Raw genomic sequence first — 15,429 nt, 5'->3', positions numbered from 1 at the left:
GGGTTTTTGAAATGCAGTTTATTAAAGTGCAATTCGAAAATGTTTTTTGAAATGAAGACTTGAAAAGAATTTAAAAATCAGTTTATTAAAATTAAGCACAGAATTTTTTATTTCGATGCGCGTGGCTCTTGTGGTCCTCCATACACTATTGTGTTTTGTTTATTCTTGTAAAACAAATGTGTTTATTGTGATACATTGTGGATCTGATATTATCAATGGATTTAAGCAACATTTTGTTTATGTTTTGTCAAAGTTGTATTGAGAGATTTATACAGTCTCTAGCTCAGGGAACTGTGGCCATGTATGGTAAACTGGACTGAAACATAAGGCCATTTCTTTGCAGTTAGTGCGGTGATACCTGAAGCTGTTCTAAGCTGTTGTGAAGAATAAACCTTCCTGTTGTGAAACTGACATCAGCTCAACGTGTGTCCCTTTTTCTATTCTTTATCACAGCACCACACGTTGTTGAACAGGAAACCAGTTGCCCCTCTGGTCATCATCTTAGGGAGGCAACACATGAGTCATTTAAGTCTAGATCATAAAAATTATTTCTGTCCAAATAAACCATTTGAAAACCTCTTCTATTCTTTTATTTAACCGAATAAAAGCTATCTCTTTCTTATGCTAAAAAATCCATTACAAGCAAAAGTGTTGCTTCTATTGTATTCATATTGTTTTTAGAATTTACTATAAAATTTAATTCAACATATTTTATAAATATCAGTTATAAAATGTTGTAAAACCTTTTTTAAAAAAAAACAAGTTAAACAGCCATTGTAAATGTAAAAGTCAAATGGAAAGCTTGTAAACTTGCATCACTTAAATTACTATAACAAAGTTCTTACCATCTCTTCTCTCTTGAAAACTGGTGTCCATACAGAAGGAGTAACGATCAGTGAGAAATAAGATGGTCTTCCACGAATATAAACTTAACCTAAACAGGAAGTTTTGTAGCCAGTGTGTCAAAGTGGATTTGTGCACTACAATTTCTCAGAACCCAACTGCAGTTTTACAGGCAGCATTACTCACATCCAGTCAAACTGCAGCCTTTATTTGATATCTTTTTAAAATAAAGTAGTTAATGTGTCTTTTGGTGTAGGTTTGGATGTGGTACTAGGGTGCCCAGTGACAGAGCTGGAAGTGGCAAACGTGGTATAAGATGGACCAGATGTTGTAGTAAGAGGAAAAAATGTAGCTGTGAAATGGTCAGATGTGGTAGAAAGTGGGCCAGATGCAGTGTTGGGGAGTAATGGAATACATGTACTGGCATTACGTATTTAAAATACAAAATATGAGTAACTATATTCCGTTACAGTTACCGTATAAAAAGATGGCATTTAGAATACAGTTACTTTGTTGAAATAAAGGCATTACATGACAGTCTTTTCCTGTTTCATATGCGGGCTATGCCCTCTCTATTTTTTGTAATTCCATGCTGGTGCAAACCCAAACAAAACACACATTAAGAGGCTCTAATGCCTGTGACTCAATCTTGTGGCCCATGTCACCTCTACTTGCAGCCCACATAATTATGTGAAGAAATATTCTTAAAAATTATTATTCAAAATATTATTTAATATGAAGGCAATAGGCAGAGTGTTACAGGCATAGCCCTAAGGAATGTAGCCTCATGGGCAGTGTAGTCCAGTTGTAAATAAGTTATTAAGACTCGACTGTACTCTGTGTTCCTGTTTTCCTCCAAAACAATAAGTTCCGTTGGAGCAGCCTTTCAATGCCTCTCTCTGTCTCTCGCTAGCAAAGTGGACCCAGACAACAAAGTAAAGCTAGTTTTCAGCTACGAGCCCGACACGGAACCCAATGTATTAGCCAGAGGTCCCTTTACTATGGTTCGGAGCCGCGGACCTGTTTTATATACACATGGAATAGTTTTCTATATGAGGTTGGTGCAAAAAGTGCAGCCTTACCTAATGTCCACCCTACTGTTACTCATTTTATATTAACATTAAAAAATCTAGTGGTATTGGTATGGCAAGTAACCTTCAGTAAAAGTAATAAATCACACAGCAATATTACATTTATGTAGTTGTAGAAAGCATGATAATATATTAAGTAATCCAAAGTATTCAGAATACGTTGCTCTCGTTGAGTAACGTAACGGAATACGTTACAAAATACATTTTGGGGCATTTATTCTGTAATCTGTAGTGGAATACATTTTAAAAATAACCCTCCCAACACTGGCCAGATGTTATAGGAAGAGGAACAGATGTGGTTGTGAAAAGGCCAGGAGTGGTAGTTAAGGGGCCCGATGTGGTAGAAGGCGGGGCAGATGTTGTAGTAAGAGGAGCAGATGTAGATGTGAAATGCCCAGATGAGGTGGAAGGGATAGATGCGGTAATGAAAGGCCCAGATAAAGTACTAAATGATGAAATTGTGCTAAAATTATGCTAAAAATCCATTACAGGCAGAAGTATTGCTTCTATTGTATTGATATTGTTTGAGAATTTACTATAAAAATGTTATTTGTTATAAAGTACTTTATAAATATCTGTTATAAAATGTTGTAAACCCCCTTTTTTAACAAGTTAAACAGCCATTGTAAATGTAAAAGTAAACATGGTGTGCAATTTATGATTTTTGTAAACTTACGTCACTTAAATTACTATAGCAAAGTTCTTACCATCTCTTCTCTCTTGAAAACTGGATGAACTAGTGTCTATACAGAAGGACTAACAAGACGGTCTGTGAGGAACAAGATGGTCTTCCACGAATATAAACTTAACCTAAACAGGAAGTTTTGTAGCCAGTGAGTCAAAGTGGATTTGCACACTACAATTTCTCAGAATTCAACCGCAGTTTTACAGGCAGCATTGCTCACATCCAGTCAAACTGCAGCCTTTATTTGATATCGTTTTAAAATAATGAAATGTATTTTTAAATAAATCAAGAAATTTAAAGCATTTCATAATAATTATAAAGGGTAAATCAATCTGGAGCTATAAATTGTATGTTTAGGTTTTTTTTAGTCTAATTTAAATTAGCTTTGAATAATGGGGTTTTCATTTCTTGCTTTTCAATTAATCCATGTTGTACAAATTGCTTACACTTAGCACTTAGTTCCTCCTATGCGGAGCGGCGCATCAGGCAGCTAAGGATCTCCATCGACGTTGGTCAGCAGGGACTGCTTTGGCTTCATCCCAGGCGATGTTGACGGTTTTCTGATCATCTATAAATGTTCAATGCCATGTGATCTTTGGTCGGCCTTGCTTTTGCTTGTAAGTGCATGGGAACCATGTAATGGCGATCTTGGCCAGGCAATGAGGGGGTAGACGTAGAATATGGCCGTCAAAGCGGAAGCGCCTTTCGGCAACAACATCAGCTAAGGGGTGGGTGCCTTGTCTTCGTAAGACCTCTGCGTTTGTTACCCGGTCCCGGTAGGGAGTTCTCAGAATTCGCCGCAATCAACAGCTTATTTATGCAAGATAATTCATAATTTTATTGGGGGGGTTATATTGATTGGGTCTGATTATTGGGGGTGGGGGGGTGGGGGGGTCATAACCCCCCTGGAAATTATGCCCCTGACTAGCATACAGTGCAGTCAGAATGATAATAGCGTTCAATAGTCTGATTTTGATCGTGGCAAATACAAATTAGATAGTACAAATTCTAAAGCCCATATAAATTTTTTATATTTAATTGTAGAAAAAATAACTTTTTGAGCACATTCTCTTGGCTTTTGAAAAGTGGTAAATAAAACAAGTTATGGTTACTAAAGTAGCCATATTTCCTCAGTGAATATGATATGTTTGCAGTTAACTCCATCCATTACTCCCTGTTAATATAGTTGGCTGTGACTTTAGCATTAGTTGGAAAAGAAATCAAAACATAACTGGAGATTAAGAAAGGGTATTCTGCATCACAGTGTTAATTGCCCAGTCCTTTATTTCAGTCAAAAACAAAACAGTGAGGCTGTCATAATGAGCACAGAGGCCATACTCAGTGGTTAGTCTTAGCACACTGACAGCATTTTAAATATTAAATATTAATAAATAAATATTTAACAGATTGCAGGTGTATTCAAGGGACTTTAAGGGCCAAGCTGGTGATGATTTTAAATGGCATGGAGGCAGTTACTTTAGGCTGCACTTGTTTTCTATTTTTCCCCCCAAAATTACTGTACCTGTTTTTGACCCAAAGTCGGTACTTGGCTTTAGCATTTGTAAGTTTAGTTTTGCTAAAAAATACTTGCAGACAGCAATTCAAACTCTCTAAGGATAACAATAAATTAAATGGGAGCAAATTAAAAAGAAAGTTATGAGCCATGTTTTCTCTGAGAAAAAACGTTATTGGATTTTTTTTTGAAGATGACAAGAAGCAAGTGTGTTATCAGTAGTTGATTTTGCTGTATATTCATTTCATATTAATATTAAGAAGCGATTTAAATTACTAGTTGCAGTCAGGTAAGTATGGTTTACTGTAGATATCCCAGAATGCAGCTAGTTGTTCTTCTGGTATTGATCTAACATTTGGTGGTAGGGAAGTATATTCTGGTAAAGATTAAAGGACTGTGTAATAGAAAAAGATGAGATAGAAGGTGTGGAGCAGAGAAAGCCAGAGGTTGTGGCAGTGGTGTTAATGGTGAAGGCCTGGTGCTGGCAAGTCAAATGAGAGTCCATCATTACTTTAAGAACTGAAGGTCAGAAAATTGCTAAAACTTTGAATGTGTGGCCTCCACAATCATGTGAGCAAAACCCAGTCGAGATGGTTTAGGATGAGATGGACCGCGGAGTGAAGGCAAAAGTGCCCAGCATCTATCTTATCCATCTCAAATTTTCAAATTTATGACAAATGATTTTTTTCTTTGTCAGCTTGCGTTAAGCTTTACAAAGTGCTTAATGATAGAGTTAGGACATGCTATGTGTGTTAGAAGTCTTGTAATTGCAAAAACAAACATGAACATTGTTCTATTTTGTAATTTCTCCAAATTTATCACCACTCACATTCCAAATACAAAAAAAAAGAAAAAGTCATTCTTACTGTCTTCTGTCTCCTGAAAACCAGCTACATTGGTTTCCTCATAGGTCCATAGAATAGTACAAACAAGACAGTCAGTAAGGTACAAGACTGTTGTCTTCAAATATAAACTGATCCCAGTGAGGAGGTTTAATTTTTGCATCCAATAGACCATCAATCTGGACTTGCACAACACATTTCTCAATAGCCAACTCAAAATGATACATGGTTTCACATGCACCATTTCCATTTTTCATTTGATTTGACCTCTTTTTAAAATACAAAATTTATTTAATAAAATGCAATAATGTTATTTTATGAATGAAAGTATAATTTCATAATAACCATAAATTATTGATAAGGTATTTTTAAAGTTGTTACTTAAAAAATTATTTTTTTAATAAACATCAAACGAAAGAAAGAGAGAGAGAGAGGGGGGAGGGGACTGGAGTACAGTTAGCAAAGTAAAATGTTTGAGCTCCTGATTATGATGACCTTCATGCCTAGGGAAATATATATATATATAATGCAGCTCAAGATTGTAGTATGTTAATTATGGGCTTGAGCTGCAGACTTCAGAATGCACTTAAACTTTGACTGTGGGATCTGAAGGATCGAGCTGATCCTTAAGCATTCAGTGTTTATCATTATGAGCAGCATTTAAAATGTGAAGAAACTATGGAAAGAAATATAAAAATGAAACCTCAGTTGTTCTAACTGTGAATACAGTAAATATTTTAATGAAGTTAGCAAATTCTCTTTTAGTGTGATCTTTTGAAACTTAAACTGTCATTGTCACTGTGTTCATCGGCGGGATTTATGTATTAAACACTTGTCTAATATTGATGTGTCTGTTGGATCCACTGCATTTTGGAGTTTTTAAATCAATTCAACCATAATCTTTTATGTAAAAATACCTCATTGATATTTGCTTTATCTGACTTCCAATCACCGCAGACAATATATATGGTTAATATATATTGTAGGAACAACATCCGAGATCTCTTTCCAGAAAAGTATGTATATTTGTACTATATAGTATATATATGCACTCTGTGTTTTTCTGTCCATATTGGACACATACATTGCTGCTCTTTGTGTTGCTACTGGTTCCAGAACAGAATTTAAATCAGGGAACCTCTCATACTGAAGGTTAGAGTCTTCACTTGAGTCTGCCCCAGAACAGTTTCTGTGTGTCATTCTTCTTCACTCTCTCCTTGCCATCCTGTCTGTACTACAGTATCCAATGAAAGCAAAATAGTTCTAAAAACATCCTCTTTATCATTTTTCAAATCATCTTTCTTCTAAAATCAGAGGTTCTCTGGGCAGATAATTTTATTTTCTGCTATCTTGACTGATAAAGAGCCACACAAAGAAAGCTACTGATTGTTGCACCACACCCTGGGTTTGCAGCTGGGAGTGTGACGAACTGTAGAGCAGTTCCTTTAAGAGAGAGGGTAAAATGTGCAGGAATGTGGGAGGAAAGAGATGTAGGCATTTGAAGTGAAACAATTTTGCGTGAGAAAAGTAGCAGCAGGAGTCATTGCAAATGTATTGATTTAATTGTTCAAAGAAATCTGAGGTTTAAATAGTGATTAATTGTACAATTTTTCTTCTAATTAACATTTTAAACAGGTTTAGCAGACCTGAGGATTACACAAGGGTTAATGAGTGAATTTCTGAAAAGCAGATTTCAAAGAAACCTCTTATTCCTCTTTCACACTGACAGTTTTAATTTTACAGTTGCATTCTAACAGGAATGGGTGTGGATAGAGATGATGTGTATTTACTTGAATTATTCAAACCTCACATTTATAATATGATTAAAATGGCTATAATAAATAAGGAAAAATAAAGTTTCCTTTTATACATGATAGTCTTATAGTCTGTTTAGAGACTGTGGCCAGACTGTTCTGCTTTCTCGTTTGTTAACATCTCGTTTGTTTCTGAGAAGTAAGGTTGTTCCCTTCAAATATAAGCTGACCCTAAGGAGGAAGTTTTATTTTTGTGGATAACAGTGTGTCGAAATAGATGCATTTTCTGCTGTTTTACATGCTTTGTTCCCCAAATTAAGGCTGACTGCTGCTTTTATTTTTAAACCTTCTGTAATAAAAAGTATTTATGTAATAATGAAACAAAGTGTAACATCTCAGGGACTCCTTGAGATGTTACTCCTTGTATGAATTGCTGAATACAGTGATATCTGTACTGAGTACTAGATGACCTAGATGATTCCAGTGCTTGATGTTTAACCAGATAAATAAAATTCAGATCTTAAATAAATTATAAAGGGGGGGGGGGGTCTCTTTTTCCTCTTTTATACAGTCAGTTTTTAAGGTCAGAGTTCTTCAAAAAGGCAACACGTTTGGTACTGTGATGTGGTCTGTGTAATGTTCAGAGAGACAAAGCATCTGCCTGAAATATTTAAAGTATCCAGGAGAAGAACTGATAAATAAAAGCTGGCTCCGTTTACCCCTTTAGATCCTAATCCTGCCTGCCACACGGCCCTACCTGACAGATAATGCTTCTGATGCAATCACCAAAAAAACAAAAACCCAAAAAAGCTACATGAAAAATAATTTGCTATATTTTTATTTAAAATACATTAAAACCATAAGGACCTTGCAGTGTACATCCCCTCGGATGATGTATAAACAATGTGTGTATATATATATATATATACATATGCATGAAAAGCATGTTCTTCATCTGTAAAAACCAAACAACAAAGCTTAAATACTTAACTAAATGTAGCTGTAACATGCTCCAACATGAAGTAAAGAGAACTTTGTAATATAGAAAGAAAGAAAAAAGAAAGGGAAAGCTACAGAAACTATGAAATACGATCATTAGAAGCTCAAGAAAGATAAACATTGGCAAACACAATAACAAACCAGGAGACAGAACTTAGCAAAAAAACAAAAAACGAAAACATTATCATTTAATAAATCATATCTGTAACTTGTACCTCATTATCACCTCAGGTATACATCGTAGATAGTTATTTATGCTTTAAAAATGTGCATTTATTATTACAGAATAACAAAGATCTTTAGCATCATGCTTATTTTTATGCATGATTAGCAATTTATGAAAATGCTGGCTTCCCCTCCAAGAGTGCTAATGCGAGTGTGTTCGAGTCGCGTGTGTGACTGAAGACAACATTTTTGTGTTTGTGACCCACAGGGTTGTTGTTTCCCTCCCCCACTCTTGGATTCGCTGGACTTTTTCCCCTTGCACATTTTGTATATAGCACCTGGTGTGTTTGTAAACAAACTGTTCAACCTTTTTAAACTAAGTCCTGCGCTTAAGTTCCTTCCTGCTTTTTGCAGTGTGTATGTGTGTGTATATTGGTAAATTAGTATCCACTAAGATGCCCAATGTGGAGATGAATGAAATAAACAAAGCAGTTAGTTGGGGTGGTGCAGAGTCATCCTCCCTAAATATAAACTAGGTTTAAAGACAAAGTCAGTATTTACTCAGCAGTTTGTCAAAGGGTGTATCTTATGATTATCAGCTTGACACAGTATAGGCTTCCACTTTTTTAATTGAAATTCAAGAGGGTCTTGTCCAATGAATATCTTGAAATGATACAAAGGTAAGTGCTGAAATTCGAGAGGTTAAGAAAAAAAGGTAAGGTTACCCAAAACTGAAATATAACCTAAATTTCAAGATTACACAAAAAGGCCTTTTTCCGGGAACAGGAAGTGGGTTAACAATTTAAAGCTGTTCTTCAGAGATGGATGTTGATCAACACTTAAAAGTTGGTACAATTGCTATAGTTGTCCCAAACCTTCTTAAATACTACAACCCCCCTCTGTCTGCAGCGAGGGGGTTGTAAAAGTAGTGTTGGAACACACTGTGGTACCGCAACCTTGTGAGTATTATTTAAACAGTACTGTGCTGCAGAAAGTAGTGCGTTTTTTAAAAATAAGAAAAAAGAAATTAGCAATGGAAGAGAGACATCATAACCGATAAGAGTGTACGTCCTTCCTACAGAGAAATTGAGAAGAAAGTCAGTGTGTCAGTGAGTACAATCTCCTTCACTATTAAAAGGCCCTGAGAAACTTGAGAAAACTAACTTGGAGGGCATCCTTCTTCTTCATGTTAACACTTTGAGATGTACTGTCACACTAATGTGGTTTGTTTGTTTGAAGACGGTGATACAACAGTGTGTTATGACAGTAAGCTACTTTATTTTAGTCTGAATGTTCTGCTTTTCGTGTATGTTTTCAGAGACATTATAACTGTGAAACACAAGGCCTTCAGTCAGTTTCTGTTCCTGTCACCTTGTTGTTTCGTGTTGTTTTTGTGTCTCTTTGTATGTTAATCTCAAACAGACAAGAAACAGAATTAGAAATAATTAGGACTGCAACAACTGACTGAGTAACGCGAATATTTTTAAAAATCCTTGACCCATTTTTTTACTTCAATGCTTCATTTAATGCATGACTTTCTAGAGTCACTATGGAGACAGTATCATCCACAGCATCAGCACTTGTACCTGTAATCACAAGTATCGATCTGCAGGACCCATGACCTCTATACAGAAGTCTGACTGATAGGATTTCACCTATCAGTCCCACCTGATAATGGTAGATCCCCTGTCGGTCATGGCACTTCTTATTTTTGGGCTTAACTTTAGAGGCCTGAACAGCAGGCCCTAAGGGAAGGTTATAATTAAAAATGTTAGAGTAACCTCTATTTGCACTAATAAAGACGAATAAACTTCACTGTTCCTTTACTGAGCATGATGTCTGTATTCACTTTTGTCTACATAAAAGTAACTTATACAATTTCTGGTGATTTATTCTTTTAACGTTTTCATGATTTTCAGCTTTTCCAATCACTTACAATTTAACTTATACTTCTCACATGATGCTTCCAGGTAGTTTAACTGAAAAAAAATTATTTTTGAACCATAATTGTCCTCTTTTAGCTCTAAGAAAATGTTTTTCTTCCAAGACGCTGATGAGGAATCTCATCATTGTCATTTACTCTGAACTTTCTGGATGTACTAGAAGTTTGGACAGATGCACCAGTAGCAATGCTAGTTGTAGTACTCAGAGGACCAGATGTTGATTTGCCAGATGTGGTAGAAAGTGGAGCAGATGTTCCAGATGAAGAGAAAGATGTAGCGTTGGTAGGGATCAGTGAATTAGATGTGGAAGAAGAAGACAAAGGTATTGAATCTGAAGGAATAGCGGTGGTTGTAAGAGGATGAAATATATTCTTCTTACTGTTCTCAGACTCTCTGCATTCAGATTTACACGCAGCCTCTGAGTCAAGGTGAGTGACATTTGTATTTGTAGGATATTCTGTTCCAGAAAATGCTTCAGTTCCCAGCTCTGTGATGAGTTCTCCCAAGGTCTTTGTATCCAGATATTCAGGGCCATCATCTGTGGTGTTGCCCCAGTGTGCACTTGCCAGCCATATGTTCTGGCTGTCACTGTAGCAGCAGAAGGCCGACCAGAGCACTGAAGGAATATTGATCTTGTTGTTGGGCCTGTTGTTGCTGGGCTGTGCTCCGATAACTACAAAGCCTTCTTTGTTTTTGTTTTGTTTATCCAAAACAATTCAGAACACATCTGATGCATTCCTCCATTCTGTTCCAGCTTTGTTGAACTGGCCTTGTTGGAGAACAATGTTAGTCAGTGTAAAAGTAGATATTTTTTCTAAATCAGTAGAACTATAAGAGCTTGGAAACAAGTGTCCTCTGTCAAATCATTTTATGTTTTTGTAGTCTTCATTCACAGCCTGTTGGTTGTAGTCAATACTGTCGTTTGATGTTCTCACTTTCGGATTGTCAGTTATGTTTTCAAGCGGTCAAAATCAAAAGGATAGATTAGTGATGCATGCATGGTTGTTGCTAAATAGATTAACAGATTAAAAGAGTTAAGTTATCACCTCAGGATAATTTATTTCAGCTGGTTTAGTTTTTTTTATTTACAGAGCAAACTGTGAGGTCCTGCACACTGTAACCAGCAGATTTCAAACACAGCACCCCCTGGCCCTTTTCCTGATCTCTGGGGACTTTAATCACATCTCCCTGTCCTCCACTCTCCCCACTTTCACCCAGTATGTCACCTGCCACACCAGAGACAATAGGGCTTTGGAGTTGACGTCACGCCGCAGTGCATTGCGGGATCGCGGCGCCATGTCAGAAGGCCACAAATCAAAAAAACACACTGTGTTGGAAGCACGACTGCCAGAACCATGCTTAAAATCAACGCAAAAGACAAAGGGCTGTATCGCGACCGATTGCGCCCAGACGCCAAGAGACGGTACTTGGAAAAAATAGCGTGCATCGGTAATGTGGGCCCGTATGAAAAAAGGCAGTGGAGTGGAAACCCAGACGGCCTACCACCGTTGTCCTATCCCGATATCGTCGCATACCTTGTCTGTGGAGTCAGCGCATATACGGCAAATCATTTTCGGAATGATAAATTCCTGGAGGCGCACATCTAATTCACAAATGGTTGGGTACAAGATTTGGCCGTTTTTAAGCCTCCACGTTGTGAGTACGTTGACCATATGACCAAGATACAGCCAGAGGTTGCCAGCTGTGCGTTGCCATGTAAATAGTTTGCATTTCATGTGTATGTACTTGCTAAGTACATGTGAACAGAGCTTGAATAAAAAAAATAAACATACTTTTCTTTTTTGTTTCATATGCTGGTTTGCCTGCAATAATGCCAAATAATAAGCTACTCCGTCAACATGACGTGGTTCTGCAGCATCACACATTAGGATGTTTTATCAAATTATCTATGACCTCAGCGCATTCGAAATACGCTAAAAGCCTTTTAAGAGAGATATGAATTTATTTAGAACTCACAGGAAAGAAAATGCTGCGAGCAAACCAACAAAACATTGGGGATGGCAGAGAACTCGATATCCGCTCCTCTGACCGCTGCAATCCAAGCCGGACGTCTTTGTTTAGTAATATCGGATACATGAGATCCCTCCCGTTGCCTCCAGGAGGGGAAACGATTAAAAGTGAGCCCATTTTCCAGCTTCCTGCCTTCCCTATCGTGTGATCTAACGTTGCAACCGACAACACAGCACGTACGAACCATAGCTGACGCTACCGTGTACTTTCTTTGGCCTACTGTCATGGCGGGAGGGGGTGTTTCCCAGCTCCCGTGACATCACACTCCAAAGCCCTATAAAACATTGGACCTATTGTATGCCAACACCAAGGAAGCATACATCGCATCACCTCTCCCTCTCGTGGGGGGCTCAGATCACAATCTAGTTCATCTCCAGTCTCCAACCTCTAGTACACAGAGAACCAGTAGTGTAACATCTTGATGCATGCTTAATCATCCAGGTAAGTAAATCTCCAAAAGTTGATTCTGTTCATCTGGACGTAGCGTTTTGTGGGAGAAACGTTTCGTCACTCATCCAAGTGACTTCTTCAGTCTCAGCTGACTACAGGTTTCCCCAATCTTATAAACAGTACATTTGCATAAGTGTAACGCACAGTTAGGAAATGGTCGGCAGAGACTGAAGAGGGCCTGAGGGACTGTTTCCATTCTACTGTGTGGGACAACCCCTGCAGCCCTTTGAAGGATGACCTCAACAGCATCACACACTGCATTATGGATTACATGAATTTCTGTGTGGCCAACACCGTACCCAGCATAAAGGTACAATGTTTTTCTAACAACAAGCCATGGATAAATCCTGAAATTAAGGCTCTCCTCAAGTAGAAGAAGAGAGTCTTTAGATCTGGAGAAAAACAGGAGCTGAGAGTTGTACAGAAGAAGCTGAAATGGAAGATAAGGCAAAGGAAGGAAAACTACAGAAGGGAGATCGAAGAGCAGCTGCAACAGGACAACATCAGAGGGGTTTGGAACAGCCTGAAGACAATCTGAAGACAAAAACCAACCCCCCAGGCTGCAGGAGACTTGGGGTGGGTGAATGACCTAAATAAATATTTTAATAGGTTTGATCAATGTGAGTACAAGAAAATAATTATTATAATATGATGTGTTAAATTTGTTTAGATCAGAGGAATAAGGAAGGATTTGTCTGTGTTTTAGTTTGGCTTAGCTGTAGGCCTGAGAGTGTGTGTAATTGTGTACAAGGAAAGGAATTTATTGACACTGGGGGTCTGCTGTCATAAAAGGAGACAGGAAGCTACAGTTGGGGGTTGCTGATGCTGATGCTTGTACCTTTAATAAAAACTCATGATTGTTATAAACTTAGAAGTAGGTTTGCAGGAGACTCTCCACATGCTTATCTGTAAATGTAAGACAACAAGAGGCCAATGGCCCAGTGGATGCAGAGTGGGGGTCTCAGTGTTTGTAATATGTTAACTCTGTGTTCTATGTTGTGTAGAGGAATTTGGTGTGGCTTGGGTGAGGAGATTACTTTTATGACCGGCAGGAAGTCACATACACAGAGATACACACACAGTGCTTTGACTGTTACACTCACACACCTACATGCACACTCACTCACGTGCACTCACACATATACACAGGTACGCGCGTACGTGTCCATGTGCACTCACATAGACACACGGGTACGCGCACACACAGGCACTCACATGCTAGTGCATACACACACAGACACAGAGTTTGCAGCACACCATGGGGGTTTTATGATGGGGTCACTTCTATAAAGCTGACTGTAACAAACAAAGGAGTGGAAGATCTGCAGAGGAACATCGGCCTTGCACATCTCCCCTTCTAGAAGATACATGCGTAAATAGGGATGGGTATCGTTTAGGTTTTATCCGATACCGGTGCCAAACCGGTACTTTTGAAACAGTGCTGGTGCTTAAACGGTGCTCAAACCGGTGCTTAAAGAATGGAGAATGGTGCTTAAAGAAGCACCATTCTCCAAAATTGGTCCAAAAACCTCTCATGTTCAGCTGTTTTTTTGTAAAAAGATAACAATGTTAGCCTTTTCTGCAGCTATAGGGCATATATGGTATCACTCTTGGCTGGAAGCAGTGCTTAAACAATGGAAAAAACACAAACTTTGTCCAAAAACCTCACGTTTAACTGTTTTCCACTTTTTCTTTGGCCATTTTAGCCTTTTTGGCCAGAGTGACGGGAGTATCTGCCATGAAACAAGAAGACAGCCGCTTGTAACTATGATGATGTTTGCTAGTTCATCTTACATGCATTAATGTAATAATGTTATTAGCCTACTCAACGTAAATTACACACGAACAACATTAAGCTACTCATGCAGAGAAGAACGGCTTCTGCTACCATCATCATCCGTCATCATTTCTGCTAAACTGGCAGGGCTAGGGACCAGGACTCTCCTCTGTGGGTTTTTGGGGGATGCTGGTAACTCCAGGTCCGATAACAGGCACCACACCCGCAGTAGATTCGCGCAGTGTGAGGTCTCGCAGCAAGCTATCAAATACTGCGCATTTCTCGGCTTTTAAAAAAACGCTATGCGTCGCCAGGTGTTTCATCAGATTCGAAGTGTTACCTCCTTTGCACAGTATCAGCTTAAAGCACTTGTTGCAGGCTGCTGAGTTTGCATCTTTTGCTGTGAAGTACAGCCAGACTTTTGACTGCATCGCCTTGGGCATTTTTAATCTGTAGCTCTGCTCTAAAAGAACGTACGTACCTGGGCCCGCCTACTATCCTTGGAAACGTAAAATGATTGGCTAGAATCTAAAGTGTATCACATCTCAGGGAAAAAAAGCACCGAAATAAAGCACCGAAATGTGCACTGCTTTTCGGTCTGGTTTGATAGGTTCGCAGCTTGAACCTATTCACTGGAACGTTGAAGGCAATGTAATTACACAGCAAGCAAGACACGAAGTAGGCAACATTCTTTATGTTTCACGTGCACGGGAGAGAACTGGACAGGCGCCGTTCCTTCGCTTGACCCCAGTTGCTCTCGTCCGCTCCCCCGTAACACTGCTCTTTTATTGTGGTCCCATGAATATGCATAGGGTCATTAACATATGACATCTTATATAGGTATACATGTGAACAAAGAATACGGTGTGTGTGTGTGTGTGTGTGTGTGTGTGAAATGTGACTCCACAAAGCTGGTGCCAGGAGTCTAGCGGTCCATCTAAACAAAAGGCTCTTAGACTCAAACAGATATACGTGTGTTTGCTATACCATATATCAGCAAGAGAAGATACGACCTCTCATAGGAGACGTGTGATCTATACCAGAACACTCTGAGGAGGAGTGAACGCACTCCCCTCTTCATGCTACACAGAGTTGTTACAGACCTCCTAGGATGAGACATTCTTCCAATCTACAAATGATTATATAGTTCTAAGCATATATGAGTAAATATTTCTAAGCATAAATGGCAATAAACAATACAAATCTAACATTTCCCCCCTTTTGACAATTATGCTAGAAAAGTACCCAGTTATGAATACGTCGTGTCTGACAGTGTCAATGCAACCATTTTTATACTCAGCATATGTCAATGTACACAGTTTGGCAAATGTATTAG

The sequence above is a fragment of the Oreochromis niloticus genome, linkage group LG3 (assembly GCF_001858045.2).
Source record: "Oreochromis niloticus isolate F11D_XX linkage group LG3, O_niloticus_UMD_NMBU, whole genome shotgun sequence".
Classification (NCBI taxonomy): domain Eukaryota; kingdom Metazoa; phylum Chordata; class Actinopteri; order Cichliformes; family Cichlidae; genus Oreochromis; species Oreochromis niloticus.
This window is presented reverse-complemented; position numbering follows the sequence as displayed.